The sequence below is a fragment of the Haemaphysalis longicornis genome, unplaced genomic scaffold, assembly GCF_048455015.1.
Source record: "Haemaphysalis longicornis isolate Haplotype H1 unplaced genomic scaffold, Haemaphysalis longicornis Haplotype H1 scaffold_1, whole genome shotgun sequence".
NCBI lineage: Eukaryota > Metazoa > Arthropoda > Arachnida > Ixodida > Ixodidae > Haemaphysalis > Haemaphysalis longicornis.
The window spans coordinates 158,725,779-158,741,880 of NW_027526203.1; the positions used below are offsets into that span (position 1 = coordinate 158,725,779).

The 16,102-nt window shown below is 47.5% G+C and overlaps 1 protein-coding gene across 3 annotated transcripts in view; it reads left to right on the forward strand.

Moving 5' to 3' along the window:
• The window catches only part of LOC144138479 (pituitary homeobox 3-like), a 234,308-nt gene that overhangs the window by 50,306 nt on the left and 167,900 nt on the right, over positions 1 to 16,102 (forward strand). The gene's annotated exons all lie outside the window — the stretch shown is intronic.

Consider the following 16,102-nt stretch of genomic DNA (forward strand, 5'->3'; position numbering starts at 1 on the left):
TTATTGCACCATGACAGTAGTTCTGTGAAACCGCCGCGTCTTCACACAAGTACCGCTTCCGTGTAGCTGTTGCGAGTTGCTCTAGGATTGCGAAGCGTATGTTATCGCGGTGTGTGCAGATTATCTGGCACGGGTGGTTTTTCTCGAAATGATGCTTTTCTACTGCGTGTATGGGAAGTACTAGTGAATTACTGTGCGCCTACCTCGCACCACTGACGTTTGCATGCATGTCCATATAAAAACATCGGCGTTCGCCCCTACACAATTGTGCCCTACGCGATACGAGCTTCGTTTTCGGGCCGCGAATAACTGCACTCCTGTAGTTCGAGCAACGTTTCTTGTCAGTGAATGGAAGCGTATTCTGGATGAGTAGAGGCTGCAACTGTGTAGCCGCGCACGTCGTTGTGAAGAGCGGCGCCAATGGGTGTGCGGCCGTATACTTCTAAGCGCTGCCTCTGCAGACCCCTGGAACTAGCTAAGGTGAACTAAGTCAGCCCAAGTTCGACCCGGCTAATCAAAAGTGGCAGAAGCAAACGTCTAATTAACAATTGCTGTCCTTTTTGCAGCCCAAACAGCGCGAAAACGGAATCTGCGTTAAAAAAGCGCGTCCTCCCTGAAGAAAATTCATCGCAGTCAAACAAGAGCAATTGTGTGGTCCCTGGTGAAGCAATTGAATTCGTTTACGTTCAGTCTGATTTGTTACGCGTTTCCCTTCAAGGCCAAGACATGATTTTATATTATTTCTAGCTGCCAGACATGATATAGTTGGTTTCAGACGAAGCGCCCGAAAAGAAGCGGAACACATATTTAATTAAACAATATTCATATACAATGCGTGAGAAGCTCACGAGCTTCTCAAGTATTGTATTTGATGGTCTGGTCAACGTGTTTCTGACCGCAAAGCTGTGCCAAATGTATGTCGTTTCAAAACTGTGTCGGGGTTTCTATCGTACGCAGCTTAATGATACTTCGCATGGTTATGTAATACAGGTAAATTGGATATAACGAAATCGTTAAAAATCGCAGTTTTTTGTTACATGCAGGTTTCCAGGTAAGGTTCGCGGGAATGAAGTAGAAACAAAACCAAAATGCTATACATCAGTGACGGTGAACTCACCCTTCAGGGATTTATTTCACAGTGAAGAACGGCGTGATTTCAGCTTGCTGCTTTCCCACAAGCTTAGTCACTACATGGCATTCTAAAGAAGCAAGATCATATAGCCCCGTATTCACCAACGTAACCTAGGTATCTCTTTTGGTTTTGGCACTTTTCGGTGCCCTAAAGCGTTTCAAGGACGAAACTTTTGCTGAAAGGACACGTTTTCGCGAAATTGGTGCTTTTTTCCGCACTCAAAATTGGTGAGAGGGTGCTAGCTCGGATTCTGTACAGGGCGGCGACGTTCTTCTTTCTCGCCGGCGGAGACATCATTTAAAATTGTTTATCTAGGTTCATTTCAAATTGCTGAAATTTCCGTTTGCTATTGGAAAGACAAAACGTTTCGTTTTCTGGCAACAGAAATGATCACCGACGAACCGGTGCTACAGAAAGCTGCGGAGACACGCGTCTACACGCCGACAAGCAGGCCTAGCACCTAACCGATACCGCACTCATACGTATAAATGCACGGAAGTTTCCGCTGCGGGTGAAATTAACTAAATTAATTCATTTCTCCAGCCGATTTTTCAGAAAATGGGCAAAAAACAATGGCTCATCATCGTAGGGAATTCGTTACAGCAAGGTTAACCATCGAAACACCTTCGTTACTTAGAGGTCACAAAAACATGGGTTTCAATGGGGCTGGCAATGGAGAATTGAAAAAAATCGTTAAATTCAGGAATTAGTTACATACAGGTTCGTTTCATCCAGGTTTAACTGTATGTCCAGCGGAAAAACTACAGTAGGCAAGAGTAGGACTCGCAAAGGAACTTTAAGAACCACTGCACCTGGAGAAGGTTGCTTGCTGATTTGACGTAGTCGCGTGTAGAAATAACAACGCAAATGCACGCACGATATGTGTGTTTTGTTCAAATGAACTTAAATTAAACAATTTTTTCCTATAGGCCGCGGGATATTAACTTACCTGCGCGCTACACTAAAGACCGTATGGGCCTGATGTATACGAACCGAGAGCGCGGGAACCGTTGTTACGTTTCGGGTCACTGCACACCAAGTTAATAAAAAGAGGCAAGAATGCCTGTCACCGCAATGTAGGTTTTAGCCGTAAGTTTTATGCCTTTCCTATACGCAGGCTTCTCTGTTGCTTAGACCACAGCTGTAGCAGAGAAGCCATCGGTTAAATAAGGAAAATGAGTTTGACCCAAAAACTCTTGCTGTCCGTATACCATCTTTACGGCACCCGACAACCTAGAAAATATGTGAGGACATCGCGTTGATATCAAGGTCGTTTTCCTCCATCCCCTAAAGGTGGTTTAAACCAAGGAGGTTGTATATTCTATACAACCTCCTTGGTTTAAACCAACTAAATTTGGCCGCCAAATGAACCTCCTCTGACGGCCAGTGGTGCGTGCGCCAAAAAGCTGCGCACTCGGGTCGTGCCATGCGTGAAGGTAGTTGTCGGCTGCATTCCAGTCACTTGGCTGTGAGGGATACTGGTATCGGGTGGAGTGGCCGCTTCAAAAATTATACGTTCAACGAGCTCCAGTGTAAAGCGTATGCTGCATACTGTGAGCGTGTGAGTGGGCACTTATGGGCTCACGACAATACAGAGATTGCGTCTGCGCCCCGCATCTCGATCGCTGTCATGGCCTTAGCACGAATCACACTCGGCTCACTGCAGGGAGATAATCAAAGCTGACTTGACAGAAACATGGAGGGAACAATGCCTCAGCACCCCGTTTATCTGTCTGTCGGAGAAAGAAATTGACTACCTCGTCGAAATCACAGTCTCCCTTAGAGACAACGCTTGTGTGTCCTTGCTCCGATTTTAGAAATGTTTGTGCTGTTGCTACGCGTATTCATTTCTTGTGCCTTGGCAGTTAACTCGAGTTGACGGTCAGCACGTCGTCGCTACTTTCTGTCCTTCGTCCGTGTTGGTGCTTTAGGCCTATCGACTAAGTGATATATAGTAGTGCGGTCTCTGTCTGGTTAAACGTTAGGTCGTTCTACTGTGAAGGGCTAAGTTTGTATTGCTAAATTAAGCATAATCGGTGAAGGTGTCACAGATGAATACACTGTTATTTGCGGAGTATGCTGTCATAGGGGCAATCCAAAACAAAAGGTGTCTCAGCAGTAGAATTTGATTAGGGGAACATTTTCGCCTTCTGTGATGTAATGTTGTCGTCGGCTTGTTCAACATTCAGCTAAAGGTAGTTACTCTTAGAAATAGTGATTAGTGCATTGACCCTTTTCTTAACATTCAGAGTATCCCGAAAAGTACTGTCGTTACCTGGTGTTTGCGCGTAAAGTTGATTATTGTTTTGCTACGGCGCGTTTGCACGTTAAAGAATGGTTCCAGGACAACCCGCGAGAAGTATTAAAGGAGTACTGACACTAAATTTCTCGCTTTCAGTTTTTATTCTGTAAAGAATACCTATTGGCCCAGTAATTACGAAAATCGAACCGAAAGCCGTCAGCCACCAACACAAAATTAATTATAGCACGTTTACTGCAACCAGTTTCAAATTCGGTCGCCGCGCGGGAAAATGGCCGTTCGAAGGCCAGCCTGCAAGCGGGCCAGTCTGACGTCACGGTCTCACCCGTGACGTCAGGGACGTTCACTGCATCGTCTGCTACGATTGCACATGGTCGCACTCGCCCGAGCAGTCGACCTGTCGTCTGAATCGTCAGACTCGGATAAGTCGCTGCCACCCGACAGAGACAGCAACTTTATTTGGCCAGGCGATTAGGCCGGCGATGTCTTCGCCGTCGTCCGTTTTTTAATATCACTACGGGTCGAACCGGCGCAAATCGTGATAGCAACAGCTTGTCGCCACTCTTATAATCAATCTGATCGCGAAAAAGAAGTTCCCATGCGAGAAAGTAGATGTTAGTGTGGTGAAAAATTGTGCTAGGGGTTGTTATCAGCGCTGAATTTAAAAGCGGCGTTCAGATATTTGCCGCGATGGTAAGCCTACGCTGACCGGCAGCGGAGGTTCGGCGCTCCGACCCAGCACTGCCGGCACCGCGGTGCGGCGAGCGGCCGAAAGATGGCGCCACCTGCGCTAGAATCAAAACAGGCCACGGCAGATGTCTTGATCACCGATCGCTGAAACGGCAATTATCGCCAAAATAAAGCTCAGTATGCGAAAATATGGGGATGATAGTGTGGTGAAAAGTTGTGTAAGGGATGGTCATTCGCAGTTGTACAGATACCGGCGATCAAATATTCGCCACGATACTAAGCCTGAAGTTCCCGACACCCAAGCTGACCCGAGCAACGCCGAGCCCGCTGGCTTGGGCGAAAGTTCTTGCGGCCGCCGCCGTGCACGAACTCAGTCCACGTTTAGCACTGCATGTCGTCGCGTGGAAAATAATGCATCTTGGCATCGTCGTCGATTTGCTGGGACAGGTTTCCACGAGCAGTACTTTGTATTCCGCGAACTTGCCATAGCACAACTTTGGCGAGCTCGGCGACGCGCACCGCCGCGTCGCCGCGGTGCGCGTCAACATCGCGCACCGCGCGGTGCCGGCACCGCGCAGTTTTTGGCACCAGTGCAAGAGAACACCATGCGCCGGCCACGAACTGAAGAGCAAAGACGTCGAACACGCAAAGTGCGCAAAGTTTACAAGCATTGCTCACACAGCTACACCCGTACGTCTCCTGCCCAAACGAATACCACCGATAACAGCAGCCCAGGATATCGCTTCCGGTTCCGAAAACGACTATATGACGTCACCCTGAACCGGCCAGACACGCCGGCCGATGTTTCGTCACGCCGAAAGCGATTTCGCTAGTGCTGCCGATTTGTGGAAGCTCGCGGCCGGGACAATCAAAATCGATTTTAGATGCGATTCCGGCCTCGGATCGCTGCAAAAATTTCTGTGAGGCATCTGTACAAACTAATGGAGCCAATTATATCATTTTTTAGGCGTCAAAATTTGGTGTCAGTACTCCTTTAATAATTTCTTCAGTAGGGTTTTGTGGCGTGCACATTCTGCCTGTTCTACACTGATAATGGGTGCAAAGTCCCTTTTGTATTGTAACTGACGCGTGACGGGATTTTCAATATTGGTACTGACATCGCTTTAGTGCCTCAAGGACGAGCAGGTAATCAGTAACTCTGTAGGAAGTCGGAAATCCTCAAGACAACTAGAACATAAATGCGAATTTGACTACCGAGGTGAATTAAATACAGTAAAATTGCAGGCCTAGCCAATGCAGTAGTTTTACTTCTACAGCACGCACTAACATTGGCACGATAACAAAATACAATATAATGCGAATACCATCAAGACGAACCAATTTCCACTGCGTTCGCACACATATCATGAATTTCTGCTTCCAGGCCGGTGAAAGGCTAAAGTCGCGCCAGAAGCACGCTCTGCCCTATCCCCTGTCGGCCATAATGTATCTCCGGTTTCCCGGAAGCGTTTGCCCGTTTGTACGTGCATAACGACTTGTGTTCATGGCCATCATCAGGACCCTCTTCCAACTAGCGCCCATAAGAAGCAGTGGCAGACATCTCGCCGCTCACTAAAGGGGGGACTTTTCATGAGAGACTGTGATCAATGAGGAATGTGATGAGCAGAACATTGCCTTATTGTCGTTCTTGATTTGCGGGATCCCTTTCCGCAGGAGGAACAGTGAGTTGTTACCCAGTTGAGGAGGAATGCAATCCTCGTCCGGACAGAGGAGGGACAACGCCGCATGACCCACTCCTTCACGGGGTCTGGCTTGAGGCGGAGTCTGTGTCGCGGAGTGGCGTGCTTGTGAATGAATACCTCTGTCATCGCATTCTGTGTCCTTCGCAACTCCTTCCGACGAGGGATTAACCTCGATTTGTTGTTAGTTAGCTAGGCCGCGGAGGTTTTCGCACAGGTGTAATTACAATCATATTCCTACTGTCTACCAAGGTTGTTCAATATCGAGCGAAGGCAAGTTTCCCTCAAGAGGAAATCACCATGTGGGAGTGGCAGTGGCACGGGTTTAGCACCACTCCACTTCGCAAATATCGCTTGGGAGCATTCAGCAGGGCGGTATATTTCGAGACGAGCGTGTCGCTGAGAATGGCGAGGCCGTTCGGCGACGTCCACGCTGCGGCAACAGTCCCGTAGAATGCAAATAACGCGTGCAACGCTTCAGCGGTGATAACTAGGAGGGTACGTAATCCCTTCCCTTCTGTTTACGGCTCGGGTCCGCCAACAACGGCTGCAATTTATCGGCGCCGTGGTAGTAGCCATAAGGAGGTAGGCCATCAGTTGTTTGCTATCCGGACATTGTCAAATAAGGCTGTGTCGTAACATTTAAGATAAGGCTTGGTTACTAAGTAACAATCTGATGCCCCATGTCCCCACTACGCCTTTCTTAGCCGACTATACGTATGCAAATTGGTCACGGCCATACAAGTCCGCGTCTAGCGAGCAACGCGATGATCCGGGTATACAGAGCCAAGTCTCCAGCTGCTGTCTTCTAAATAGCCCTGGCAACCACACCTCCGCTCTTATACGAGGTCGTTGTATCATGGCGACGCAGCTGGACGTCAGCGACGGCCTTCTAACGCGCCAGAAGAATATATAGCCCTGAAGGCATGAGCCTAAAGATGGATGTGCGTGGTGCACATCTTCCCAATTTTTTCTCCTTAGAAGCCTAAGCCTTCACTGAAGACGATTTTTCCGCACGCCTGTTCTCAGTTAGTTCTTTTTTTTCGCACGCCGTTAGGAAGCAGAAAGCAGAACAGCAGAAAGCTTAACCGAAGGCTACTTTTTAGAACACTTATTCTAACTACATTTGCATTTTCACGCTTGGTTGCCAAAACGAACCTAACTTGTTTTACACCAAAACTTTCTTTATTGTACATAAAATGACCTTGATTGATTGATTGTAGGGTTTAACGCGCCGACGCAACGCAGGCGATGAGGCGCGCCGTAGTGGAGGGCTCCGGATTAATTTTGACCACCTGGGGATCTTTAACGTGCGCCGAAATCTCGTACACACGGGCGTTTTTGCTTTTCGCCTCCATCAGAAAAGCGGCCGCGGCGGCCGGGAAGCATAAAATGACCTTAACACAGCGGATTTCTATGTTTTCCTGGACCAGAGTTTCCGCGTGGGTTTGAAGAAGCGAATATTAGCACTACATTTAACTGACACTCACTTGATGCCCCCCACCCTTCCCGCGCCTGATCGTTTTTGGTTGCTACCACGCTCCTTGCCTTTGTCGCTATCTTGCTGTCCGGCTTGCTTTCTGCGTTTAATCTAACGTGGCGGTAATTTTACTCGCTTCAGGCTTATTACTGAGTCGGTGTCGATATACGATTGTTTCTTTTTCTATTGTGTAATGGCGGCCCGAAAAGAGTCAGCAGTCACCTTTGGAATTGGGTGTACATGTGCATCAAACCAAACACCGGTTGTCAGTGCGGTATCGACAGCACGCATACTTGATGTACAAATATTTTCGAAGCCTTCACCGTCTTTAACGCTGTTAAATGGTCGCTGCAGATGACTCAGCCGTAATCTTTCCCGTAATCCGAACCGTTTTACGGTCTCAATTCTTTACCCTAAATGCACGGTATCGTCGCGTCCATAGGTATACTTATGCGAACGACGGTGCCTCGGGCTATTTGCAGATGCAGGCGGGTCAAGGTCAAGAAGCTAGGTATTTCTTCTCTGCGCCAAAAAAAAAAAAAAAAAAACTAGATCGATAATTTGGAGGTGCTTCGCAAACATGTTTTTTCAGTGGTAACAAACATACTGGCGGGCTAGAGAAGAATTAGGGCCATCAACGGGTAAAACCCGCGCTTGAAGCTCCACAAGACGAATAAGACAAACGACGCACTTTCTAAGGTTTACATTGCTTTATAAGGCTATGCTCCTTGATCTCAGGAATTCGTCGCTGTGTTAAAAGAGAAGACGAACGGGACACTTTTCTGGCACCGAGACTATTAAATTGTGCTTGAACGACTGCGGTGTGTCTTCGACGTCTTTTTGCCAGCGTGTATAAAAGCTATGGCGCCTAAAATACAAACGCAAGAAAAAAAGGTTTTGGGTATAGCAAAGAAATAGCAATAACGTAAAAAATGCAGAAGAAAATGCGCTTGTTTGTGTTTGGTGTGCTTTTCTGCGTAGAGCTAATGACATTTTTAGAAGTTGTAATTGCGGAGGGCGGCTACACGCGAATGATGTTGCTCTCTATTCCGCTGAAGTCAAACGATGATGTCATTTTGTTTTCAATCTAGAAAAGCATTATATGCGGCAGTTCTTGAAAAGTACGTGTTCAATATAAAAACAAGCGTAATCGCGAGTGAAACCAACAAGAATAGCTGTTTTATTTATACCTATACCACCCATGTACAGTTTTTAATCTACATGGGATTAATTCCTCTGGGAACGATGCATTACTGTATATAGTATAACTAGTAATGCACTAGCTAAATTGCATTTTTTGCCGTCACTCCAATATTTATCATGGAGTACTAAATGTCTGGCCTAGAAATCACTTATTCAATCCGTTTTTAATGATGACAACATAACCTTGGAACCCCAAACTTGTGTCGACATAAAAAATGGAATCAACACAAAACAAGACTGACGGCTCGTGTTTAATAGCTATGGTCCAGTTTCTGTGTTTGAAATGATTGCTAATGGAGAGCTCAAAGGGACATATGAAAGAAGCAGAGATCTTGTCAACTAGTTTTTTGCTTAAAATCAATAAATGTTGACTAAAGCATGGCACATCTGAATATTTGACTTTCTCTTCCGGTTGCTGGATGACACAACATTGCTGTACTTCTTTTCCCGCCAAGAAGAAATGCGTTGGTGTGCTCTGTCTTTGTCACGAACTGTCAAAGTATGAATGAGTTTTACACTATTATAGTTGAAAAAAGAACTTATATTTGCAAATACAAAATTATTAAATAATAAAACGCTGTGTTCTTTTTTGCGTGCGATGGTCTTCTTTGGCTTGTCTTGCCTTGTGCTCACACTTCCACGTTCTACCATGTCAAAGTGTTTGCGTGTCCCATCGCGCTAGCACCCAAAATTAGGGTTAGCAATGCTGCAAGCAAATAAGTAATCTGCGTTAAAAGTATACACAGAAGGCTTTTCAAGCAGATTAGCTGGTCGTGCAAACATGCAAACAACTGGCGATCGCCAAGCATCTTTGACATGCACAAGACGATAGACAGGTTTCCAATTGGGTGCCTACCACAGAAATGAGCGAGCAGACTGGCCGACAGAACAGTCGCATCACCAAGGGGAAGAAATGGTCCGCCTTCCGTTTACCCATGGCGTTGGGAGTAATATATGGATGCTTGTCCCCATAGACGTTAGCAGAAATGGGCTTCGACGATGTGGCGGAGCGTTCCAGGCTCGTGCCCTAGCTGTCGCTCCTGGTTTGTGTGGAGTTGCCGCGGGAGGCCGAAACTTCCTTCCATCGTCGATGCCTCGGCATTGCATGTAGAAACGTATTATTAGAATTCACTGTGCGAGCTCGCCACCCGGCGTGTGTGTGTGTTCGTTTGGGGGGGTCTGGTAAAGATATCTCCTACTTGTTATTGCTCCTTGTTCTACCGGCAAAGGTGTGAATTTTACAGGAAGATGAAAGTAACTAGAAATATCGACACTGCTAGCAAGCACCATATCTTGACGCTGGCCTTCAAAACACGAATATTCCTGCTCGAAATATGTTTTTTCTTCTTCTTCTGTGGGTAGCGCTGTTTGAAAATATTAATTGGCGGTGTATATTTCCCTTGCCATGAGTGGTTTCCGCATTTCAAAAATCTTGAAAAGCCTTGCACTGCGAAAACAATTCATCGCGGGCTCACGGACGCGATTGCGAATCGTGAGAGAGAGAGAAAAGACTTTATTCACAGGATCCTGCGTGGGGTAGGTGCCGGCCTCGCAGGGCGCGGTCTACCCTTCTAATGTTCTAGTCTATGCAGTCCTAGAAACACTGGGCCTAGAACTCGAGGGTTGAACCTGACCCGACAGAGGATACTTGGGTTCCCGCGCCCCGCGCTTGCGGGTCACGAGTTCCCGTTCTCCTCTGCCTGGCCAGGGCCCCCTCGAGCCGCTGGATCGCCCATTTCTGAGACTGGCAGTCCACCGAGCGGATCCACCGCTCCATCTGCGCTGGCAGTTCTTGGCGAATCGTGACACCAACTCGTAAAAAGGGGGAACAATTTCCCCTTAGACTTTCACGTCTTGACTGCTAGTAGGATGATTGCGTTTCAATAAGGCTTTCTCTTTTGTTTTTTAGTATGTCCTCCGTGATGCCCCATATGTTGCAGTGTAGTAGCCTTGGGACTTTTGGCTCCGAACATATATATATATATATATATATATATATATATATATATATATATATATATATATATATATATATATATATATATATATATATATATATATATATATATATATTGATTTAATCAGTGTAACCTTCTCCACTTCCATTCTTCACTCAATGAATCATGCAAAAACTACGCTAATGATAACGCACAACACACGGCAGCAAACGGTTAAACGAAATCTAACTAACGAAAATGGAAGTTAACATTTCTGTGCGAACGTCTCGAGTGCATTAAATACAAAAATGTGGATCCCGAGATAGCGAGCCAGCAAACCGCTTCTACCCGCGCCCTACTCACCGATCTTTTCTTCTGGGCTTCAACCATTCAATTTGTTTCTGTATAATACGACTCCACGGTCAACTAATGCAAAGTTAGACTGCACGGAGCGCGGTGTAATGAAATGCAACGCGCATAATTATAATGTAAAAATGGATATCATCATCATTATCATCACCATCATCATCGTCCTGGTTATGTCCATTAGGACGAAGGCATCTGCCTTCGGCCTCCAACGGCTTCTGTCCCGCGCCGCCCGAGTGAATTCTTCGCATCCAAACTTTCCATGGAAACAAAATACAACCTTGTTCTGTTGCCATTGGTAACTCACTAAGTTTTATTCCAGCCACGTAAGACGCTTTTAAAAAAAAAAATACGCAAGAAATATTGAAAGACTTTCAAATTTAGTGACGTGTTATGGGCAGGGGGATGTATGGTGTATCAGCAATAAAAACATTTCTATCTTTGTTTTAGCTGCATGTTTGCACTAAAGTGCGTTATCCTGGTGGTCCAACCAGCTATTATTTCTCGGCATTGCATGCCCAGCACAAGTCGATTTCCTTCTCCTAATTTGAACGATGAGGTCTCCCACCCGAGTTTGCTCCCTGATCCAAGACGCTCGTTTCTTGTCCTTAAGCGTTACTCGTACAATCATGAATAAGTTAGCCGAACCACGGCTGGTTCGGATAATTTAAGTTTTCTTTACAGGTGTGTAGGAAGGCGGCAAGCTTCTGCCGCATAAGCCATCGCAGGCAATGTGAAAAATGGGCAAGTCTGTGCTCCAAGTCATCGTCGAAGTTTTTTTTTTTTTATCCCTTGACTTCTCGAAATTCTCTCGAAACTAACGCGGTTTCCTTTTCTTTTTCCCTAAATTAAAACGAATAGTGCCCCGAAGAAGGTAAAAATTCCTTACACGAAACATCACTGTAAAATACACCCGCATGTTTGTGTTTTGTCTCCACCCGGAACGAAGTCTCTGCGGTTGGGACCGCACCCACGTTCTCGTTCTGAGCACATCCCAATACATAAGCCAGTGAGCCACCGCGCGAGATTCAGCCTTAGCTTCCACTTCATCCAACCTATGACTGTCATATGCCATAGGCTCAGCAGTTGAAATACAAGTGTGTGTTGCGTGAGAACGTCAGGGTGATATGTGAAACAGGGTTCCAACTTTTTACGATCAAGTGTAACTTCTTTCAGGTTTGAGGTTTATTGGTTCGCGATCGTGGACTGTTGCTTTCGAGAAAGCCTTCGTGGAAATACCGACAGGTACGGCACCTAGGCGTGCCTCGTGAGTCGAGAAGACCTGTTCCTTAGTTGGCGAGCAAACAGCCGGTCATTGAGGAGCCGAGCAGGACAATGCGGCACGAGCTTGTGGAAATCTGGTTGGATAAGTGCCTGGGCTCGCGAGGGGAACGTCAATTTGGATTTTGGCTTCACCGCCTCATCAGATTCGAGCTTGATGAATTGACGCACTGAAAAAATAGCGTATATAGTCCCGTGGTGAATGCGAGTGGCAGCGGCTCGAGCGGGGTAGGTGCCGCTTCGGTATTCACATGAAAAGAGTTCGCACACCTGCACAGCGACATACCCGCGGTTGTTCTCCGTGTTTTAGCGCGAGAACTTCGCAAGTGCCGCATCTAATGCTCTCGCCGTAACATCCGTCCTATCTGCGAAGCCAACCTAAGAGACTCAAACATGTTAGAGGAGAGCGAAACCAGGACAGGCGTAGCGCAGCGCCAGGAACCTTTCTGTTGGCGAGAAACATGCTCCCACCTCTACTCTAGTCTCACCTCTGCTTGGACAGTGCTGATTGCGCCGTGGGTCCTAAATGATTATTTTAAATATCAACGGCCAGCTGGGGACCAAAGCGCAATGTTTTTTTTTTTTTTCCAAAGCACTTCACCCCATACAATTTCATCTTTTTTCCCTTTTACCACCGTTATTCTCCCTGAAGTACGGCGCAACTCCAGCACTGTAGGAAAAACTGTCGCGGCAGGCGCCTGCCTGCGTGCCCCCAATTTTCGACCGCCGCGCGGGGAGCATTACAGGCGCGTTAACTGCCCCTCCTCGCTTCGTCGCTGAACCGAAAACGCGCGCTGTTTCTTTTAATTCGTACCGGAGGCACGTGCTGCCGCCTCTTTCCTTCCCGAGGCAGGCCCGCTGAGGGGGCCAAAGGTGTCAGCTTATGCTGTGTTACAGCGATCACCTCCGCCCAAACATCCCCGCGCCCGGCTGTCAGCTCGGAAGCGGCGCCGCAAGCGAGCAGTGGCGTGTTCAACGAACCCCGAAACACAAGCAACGCTCACGGCACCGTTCATCTGAATGGCCTCCCCTTCCCGGCGTCCCCTGGGAAGGTCAGCACGCAGGCCCTCGTGGTGGCCCCGCGCCGGCGTCTGTCGGCCCGTCCCCCGGGAGCGAACCGCCGGTGTCAAGCGCGATCAGGTCGGGCAGGCAGCAAGCGCGGCTCCCGGTGAACTCATCAGCGACGTGTCGAGTTTCGGGGACCCAAGGAACGAGCAGCAAACGACAAAACGCTCTGTCTGGATGCGACATCGGTGCTGGCGCGCATGGGCGATGCGCGGAGCGCGTGTCTTCGCCCGCTCACAAAGACGTCACCATAGCGCGGCATAAATCCATGCACTGAAGAAATGCGCGCCACTCTGAAGCACCGACGCTGCGAATGAACACAAAACGCGCTACGAGTGGGTTACATAGCAGATATTGTTGTTATTTTAGCTGCCCACGGCTGCTCTTCCCGACAAAGTGAAAGCCTATGGGACTGTGTGCATGGTATTTCTAAAAGCTTCACGGCACATTCGGTTAGGTTAAGTTCCGAAACTGAATTCACACCCAGGGCGTAAGACACTGCATATTTATTAGATTTCTTTCCTGTTTTCTATTCCTTTAGTCTAGGCTACGCAGCTTTCACTTTCGTGTTGAGAGCTGTACACGGATTCATGATTATGGTAGGTTCTAGCGAACAACCGCTTCAAGAAAGTTGAGCTTAGCCGGCCCCCAAGCATTGGCACCGAAAAACGCGCCGCTGCGGTGCTGTGGTTGAAGGGTTGTGCAGCTCTTTTCCAAGTGTCAGGGTTGACCTCAAACTTTAAAAAGAAGATTTTAAAACCCATACCCCAATCTAAATTTCGTTCTTTTCTGTCCGATGCAAAGAAAAGAACCGGATATTCCCTTAATTATTCTCCTTGTAAATCCAGGTGCTTTTTGAAGGCGAAAAACTGAGGAGCTTGATATACTCTTTCATGTACTGTATTGTATAGTAAAAAGGACAAAAACAGGCACCTCAATCTCGTGTTTTCGCTTGAGAGGGATGTAATGGCGGAAGCTGATGGGGCCCCAAGACGGCTCGCCTGAGCACGCGACGCAATTTCCAGGTGCGCTTGCCGCGGTTGTGGGGTGTCATGTCGATGCTTCCTGGTGTTCTTCTTCTGTGCTGTTTTGTGGACAGCGACGTTTCTCTATGTGGATACCCGAGCGAGCGGCCCGTTGAGCAGGTGTTTCGGCAGCACGAAGTCTGCTTGGGGGCGCCGACATGTGGGGAGAGGATGCGCGCGCAGTGGCCAAGCCCGATTGGGGCTTTCCTTCTCTCCAACAGACGCCGCGCGTAGTTTTCGTTCAGAGGGTACGCGCCGACATCCTGTCTGGCGAGAAACCCAGAAATAGCAGCTTAGTTATACGCGTTTCGAACCGTAGATTGCCTTTGGCCGTTAAATTGTGTGTGACAGAGTATGAGAGAAGGAACTTTAAGCTCAAACTGGTAGAGAGAAGGAGGCGGGAGTACGGACGTCACCGGGCCTTCCCCGTTGAATGGCGGCCGTAAGCCCGTGGGCCCTAGCGCCATCTTCCGCCATTTGGACGAGTTGATATTGTGAGTCGGGGTGACAGCTGAGCAAGGCGGCCTCCCATTGCTCTTGAGTCGTGATGTTTAATGATCCATTACGTGGGTTCGATTTCTGTGGGCATGTCCATATGATTGGTTCTAGGGTGTTGAGTTAAAGTTCGTCAATACTAGCGGTGCGCCCAGTAAGCAGTTTTTTAGAGATTCTGACCTTTTACCTTAATTTTATTTCGTAGAGTGGAGCAATGAATTACACACGCAGAAACGTGGAATATGCATAGGTTCTAAGGTAGCACCGGTAATGGGTAACTTTCTTCTAGCTAAGGTAGACAGGGATCTTGAACGTAACCTACACGACATGCGCACAAAGGTGTTTAGGTACGTGGATGATTTCCTTTTTGTTACGGAGCCGTGTCACATTGTTAGTAGGGTGCCTGATGTCCTCACAGTTTTCAAGGAGTGTGGTCAAGGGCTTAAGTTCACGTTTGAGCTCCCAAAAGTAAACCAAATCCATTTCCTGGATACAAAGCTGGTTCCTGAGGATAAACATGTATGCTGGGAGTTTAGCCCTAGGTTAAAAAAGCCTGTTGTGAGCTTCCATTCTGGGCACTTCAAAATTGTGAAGGCAGGCATAGGTGTTCAAAGGTATAATAATAGTTGTAGCGCGCAAATGGAAAGGTTACGAATGGCCGGTTACAATAAGGAAGTTCTGCGTCTTACGGTAGGAAAAATTTAGATGCGGGTGAAATGCGGGTCTATGACGCGGGAAAACCGTCAGTAGAATCCCCCCCCCCCAAAAAAAAAAAAAAAAACTTCTCTGTCATGGCCTATGCACACAGATTGTCACATGGATTTAAAAATGTAGGGGAAAGGTACGGGGTAAACATATTTTTCTTTGCGTCAGACAAGTTAGGTCGAGTGTGCAACACCTTTGAAAAGAAGATAGGTGGAGTCGCTAAGCATACACAGTGTGAAGTCAAACACGCGTCGCCATTGGTTCCTTAAAGCGGGGCAGTAGTCTATTCGCTACCGTTTTCGTGCTACGAAGAAGTTTATATAGGACAAACTGCCCGCTGCCCAAACCTGAGACTAGTGGAACACAAGCGCTCATTGCAAGGAGACAAGTATCCTTTATTGCTCAGCATTGCGCGAAGTGTGAGTGTGTCCCCGTTTTTCAAGACACTGTGGCAATCGCGAAACACAAGGATCAAAGTGTAAGGGAAATTGTAGAGGCTCATCAGATTAGAAAAAAAAACTGTTGTTGATTCCTCTGTCTGGCGCTGCTGAGCGCGAGGTCGCGGGTTCGTTTCCCGGCCGTGGCGGCCGCTTTTCTGATGGAGGCGAAAAGCAAAAACGCCCGTGTGTACGACATTTCCGCGCACGTTAAAGATCCCCAGGTGGTCAAAATTAATCCGGAGCCCTCCACTACGGCGCGCCTCATCGCCTGTGTTTTGTCGGCGCGTTAAACCCTACAATCAATCAAATTGATTCCTCTGTCA